Raw genomic sequence first — 5831 nt, forward strand, 5'->3', positions numbered from 1 at the left:
ACAGACAGAGATTTCAAGTAGGCAGAGAGGCAGGCAGAGAGAGAGAGGAGGAAGCAGGCTCCCTGCTGAGCAGAGAACCCGATGCGGGCTCGATCCCAGGACCCTGGGATCATGACCTGAGCCGAAGGCAGAGGCTTTAACCCACTGAGCCACCCAGGTGCCCCCCCCCAATTTCTTAAAACATGACTAAAACACAGTTAAATACCAACATGTAAGTTACAATAAATTGGGTCGAGTAAAATGCTCAAACTCTCACATTCTGACAGGCAAACAATCAATGTGGTTAGCAATAAATAATTGGAATTCCACTTCCAGCCATAATGGATAATAGGCACCAGATTACCCACCCAACAAAAACAAACCCAAACTGGACAACACTGATTTTTAAGACACTGCATAACATGTGTCAAAAGACAGTGAAATGAAATAAAATGAAATGAATGAAATGAAATGAAAATGAAAAACAAATGAAGTAAGCCCAATGATTGGCCTAGTTTATTGATTTGGAAGAATTCACAGGCTGAAGTGCAGAGAGGGGGAACTGAGGCAGAGCCAGAAGGATTCCCTGAGTTAAGGAGATGCACATGAGAGTCTGGAAAGAAGAATATAGCTAGGATTTGCAAAAAAAGAGTATCAGAGAAGAGATAGCTTCACACAGAGAGAACTTCAGTGATCTGCAGGGAAATCACTCTTGAGTATTTCGCAGAATATTGATCAGTGCCTACAAGTATGAAAAATCCCAAGACTGGAGAAAGAACCATCCAAAAAGATTATAAGTAATAGTGCCTGGTGCTCACTGTGAGCTGGGAGTAATCCCAGTAGCTAGACTGGAAAACTTCATGATTCATAAAGCATCAGTTAGACACAGAACGGTTTTACCTCAGAAGTAAAGGATAATCAGTACTAGACAACACTGTTCCAGTCCCACCTAATACATTTAAAAAACAAAACTCAGACTATCTGACATTTAATAAAAAATTACCAGGCTTGCAAAAAAGCAGTAACCATGACCTATAATGACAAAAATAATCACACAATCAAAACTGACCCAGAACAGGTAAATAGATTAGAGTAAGTAAACAATGACATCAAAACTGTTGTTATAACTGTCCTTTGGGATGCCTGGGTATCTCAGTTGGTTAAGCAAGCATCTGCCTTCAGCTCAGGTCATGATCCCAGGGTCCTGGGATCAAGTATGGCGTCAGAATGCTTGCTCAGTGGGGAGCCTGCTTCTCCCTCTGCCTCTGCCCTTTCCCCTGCTTGTGCACTCGCTCTCTCTCTCTCTGATAAATAAATAAATTAGTTAAAAAAAATAAAAAAGTTAACTGTCTTTCCTATATTCAACAAATAAAGTAGAGATATGGAAGATATAACAGAAGACCAAATCAAAATTCTAGAAATAAAAACTGCCATGTCAGAAATGTAAAATACACTGGATAAGATTAATGGCAGATTAGTCCTTGTAGAAGACACTATTCACAAACTTGAAGGCATGGCAAAAGGAACTATACAAAATAAAACACACAGAAAAAATTTTAAGAAGTAAAAAGAGCACCTATGAGCTGTGAGCAACAGCCTGTACACTAATCTACATGTAACTGAAGTTCATGAAAGGGAAATGGGGAAATAAAGAAAATTTGAAAAAATAATGACCTCCAAATCCAAATCTTATGAAAAATATAGGCCCAGAGATTCAAGAAAGTTAGCATGCCCCAAGTACAAGAAAGATGAAAGCAACTACTGCCAAGAACATTACAATAAATTTGTAAAAACAATGATAAAGAACAAATCTTAAAAACAGTGAGAAAAAAATGGGTTACCTACAGAGGAGCAAAAATAAAGATGACAGTAAATTTCTTGTGGGAAACAATCAAGTGAGAAGACAATGAAGTGACATTTTACTAGAAGTAAAAAAGGTCAATTTAGAATTCTATATCCAGTGAAAATGCAGTTCAAAAATGAAAGCAAAATAAAAACTTTCTGATGCAAAGGCTGTGAGAATTTATCACCAGTACACAAGCACTGTAAGAAATGTTAAAGGAAGTCATTCTGGCAGAAGGTAAATCATACCAGGTGGCAATAGAAATCTATATAAAGAGGGGCTCCTTGTTGGCTCAGTCTGTTGAGCATGTGACTCTAGATCTTGGGGTTGCATGTTCAAGCCCTACATTGGGTGTAGGGATTACTTAGATAAATAAAACTTAAAAAAAAAACTGGGAGGAGAAAACTCTCTCTCTCTTTCTCTCTCTCTCTCAAAAAAAAAGGAAATCTATATGAAGAAATAAAGAGACCTGGAAATTGTAACTACATGGGTAAATTTATATTTATCTTGTCATTTAATGATTCTTTAAAAAATGGGCTGTTTAAAATAATAATAATGTAATTTAGTGCTTATAACCTATGTAAAAGTAAAATGTATAATGATGATACAGAAGTTGGGAGGCAAGAAATATACTATTGTTAAGTTCTTATACTATATGTGAAGTGATGTAATATCATTTTAAGGTAAACTGTGGTAAGTTAAAGTTGTATACTATAAACTCTAAGGCAACCACTAAAATAAGAAAACAAAGAGTTAAGCCAACTCAGGGGATAAAATGGAATCATAAAAATATTTAATTAATCCAAAAGAAAGAAGAAAAAGAGGAACCAGAGAACATAGATCAGATAGAACAAATAGAAATCAAATAGCAAGAAAGTAAATTTAAACCTAAGTGTACCAATAATCATATTGGTAATCTCAATAATCTATTGGTAATCTCAGTGCCCCAATTAAAAGGTAGAGATATCAGATTTGATTTAAAAAGTAAGATTTGGTACTGCTTTGGCAACACATATACTAAAATTGGAACAATATGGAGAAGATTAGCACAGTCGCTGTGCAAGGATGACATACAAATTCATGAAGCATTCCATATTTTTATGTAATGAGCACTGGGTATTATATAAGACTGATGAATCACAGACTTCTACCTCTGAAAACAATAATATATTATATGTCAATTATTTGAGTTTAAATAAAAATGAATAAATAAATACTAAAAAATTAAAAAGTATGATTTGATTATTTGCTGCCTACAAGAAAACACTTCAAATATAAATACACAAATAGCTTTGAAGGATATAAAAATATATATCATTGTAACACTAATAAAAAGAAAGCTTTAGGAGTCCCTGGGTGGATTAGTCGGTTAAGCATCTATCTGCCTTTGGCTCAGGTCATGATCACAGGGTCCTGAGATTGAGCCCCCCTCCCCCAATTAGGCTCCCTGGTCCCCCTCCTTGTGCTCTCTCTCTCTCTGTCAAATAAATAAATAAATCTAAAAAAAAAGAAAGCTTTAGTGGCAATATTAATATCAGACAAAGTAGATTTCAGAACAAAGAATATTTCCATGGATAAAGAACACCATTTCACAATGATAAAGGATCATTTTATCAAGAGCACATAAAAATCTAAAATATTTATGCACCTAATAACAGAGTTTCAAAATACATGAAACAAAACTGATAGAATGTCAAGAAGAGCTAGATAAATCCACCAATACAGTAAAAGATTTCAGTATCCCTCTCAATAATTGATAGAACAAGTAGACAGAAATCACTAAGAATAGGAAAAAGCCTAACAACAATGCTAACCAAAGTGACCAAATGGACTTAGATAGAACATGCCACCCAAAGACAATTTTTGTCAAGGGCACATGGAACATTTATGAAGGTGAGCATATGCTGGGCCATCAAACAGTTCTCTCAATAAATTCAAAGTATTCAGACTTACAAAACATCTTGTCTGACTACAATGGAATTAAGATAGAAATTAATAATAAGAAAATCTCTGGAAAATTCCCAAATATTTGGAAATTAAATAGTCAACTTCTAAAAAACTCATGGGTCAAAGAAGGAATAAAAAGAGAAATCAAAAAAGTGTTTTGAACCAGATAAAAATTAAAATTCAACTTTTTTTGTGTATTGCACCTGGTGCCCAACAACTTCCCTTACCCAGCAAGGCCACTCCCCTGTGAGGCTCATGACGCTCCTGACGACCACGATGCTGCTCCCGACAACTCTGCTCCCCACAATGCTGCTCCTGATGACTACCCCAACACTCCCGACAACTACCCTGACGACTATCACTACTCCTTCCCTGCCTCACAGACTAACCTTTATAGAGGTGGTTGAGCCCGGCCCATACACAGGTGGCCAATTAGATTGCAACACACAGGGAAAACTGCACAGTCATGCTCCATCAGCAATACCGGTGGCCAACTGAATTCCAATTCACCATAGTAAATATATGCACGCCCCACTGATTGGATGTCTCCATCAGGCCTGGCCTGCCACCATATCCAGGGCCTGCAAGCAAGTTCCTCTGGGAGGGGCGGGGTCGATCTAAGCCCACAAAGAAATGGCTCCCTCTGGCCAACCAGGCCCTTACACACGCTATCAAAGCTCTCTCAAGAAAAAATAGATAATCTAAGTAGTTTTAAAAATTAGATGTGTAGAGGCACCTGGGTGGTTTAGTTGATTAAACATCTGCCTTTGGCTCTGTTCATGATCCAGGGACCTGAGACAGAGCCCCATGTCAGGCTCCCTGCTCAGTGGGGAGGATGCTTTTCCTTCTCCTTCTGCCTCTCCCCCCACTTGTGTGCTCTCTCTCTCAAATAAATACATAAAATCTTAAAAATAAATAAATCTAAAAAATAAAAACTAAATATGTAGGGGGTGTGGCTCAGTTGGTTGACCATCCAACTCTTGATTTCAACTCAGGTCATGATCTCAGGGTCATGAGATGGAGTCCTGTGTTGGTCTCCCTGCTCAGTGTGGAGTCTACTTGAGATTCTCTCCCTTGATACCTGCCCCTTCCCCTATTCTCTCTCCTTCTCTCTCTCTCTCAAAACAAACAAACAAACAAATAAATAAATAATTAAAAACCTCACAAAGAAATCCTCAGGCCTTGATGGCTTCACTGCAGAATTCCAATATGTTATGAAGAAATAACATCAATTCTTCACAAACTCTTCTGTAAAATAGTTGACAAAAACAAGCACATGAAAAGATGCTCAACTTCATCAGCCATTAAGGAAGAGCAAATTAAAACTGCAATGAGATACTACTACATACTCATTTGAATGGCTCAAATTTAAAAGATAAACCATACCAAGCATTGGCAACGATTTGAAGGAATTGGAATACTCATACGTTACTCGTGGGAACGTAAAATGATATAACTGCATTGCAAAACACTTTGGCAGTTTCTTAAAACACGAAACATACATCTATTATATATGACCCAGCCATTCCATGCTAAGTAATCACCTAAGAGAAAAAAAAAGTATGCATCCATACAAATACTTGTACAGATAGTCCACAACAACTTTTTAAAACGTAGCCCTCAGCTGTAATTATCCAAATATCCATCAACTGGTGAGGGAATAAATAAACAAATCATGATGTAGTTATTCAATGTGATACCACTCAGTAATAAAATGAAATGAACTATTGATACACACTGCAACATAAATGGCTCTCAAAATAATTATGCTGAGTAAAGAAGCTGGACTAAAAAAGAATATATATATTTATGACTCATTTACATAAAATTCTAGAAAATGCAATTTAATCTATAATGACAGATAATAAGATCGTAAGTTTCCCAGGGAAGGGAGGATAGAGCTCAGAGGGCAATGGGGGAGTTATTCTAACATGACACAAGAGACCTTTGGAGAGTGATGGAGATGTTTATTATTTCGATTGTGGTTATGGTCTCATGCATATTTACATATGTCAAAATTATAAATAACAGTCTCTTTTTTTAAGATTTTATCTATTTTATT

General features: G+C 36.5%; 1 non-coding gene across 1 annotated transcript; it reads left to right on the plus strand.

Annotated features, from left to right (window-relative positions):
• The first annotated feature begins 2816 nt into the window (after nt 1–2816).
• On the plus strand, nt 2817–2922 carry LOC123935660. Its single transcript, XR_006816948.1, has one exon. It is a non-coding gene; the product is annotated as a U6 spliceosomal RNA (small nuclear RNA).
• The last annotated feature ends 2909 nt before the right edge of the window (nt 2923–5831 follow it).

The sequence above is a fragment of the Meles meles genome, chromosome X, assembly GCF_922984935.1.
Source record: "Meles meles chromosome X, mMelMel3.1 paternal haplotype, whole genome shotgun sequence".
Classification (NCBI taxonomy): domain Eukaryota; kingdom Metazoa; phylum Chordata; class Mammalia; order Carnivora; family Mustelidae; genus Meles; species Meles meles.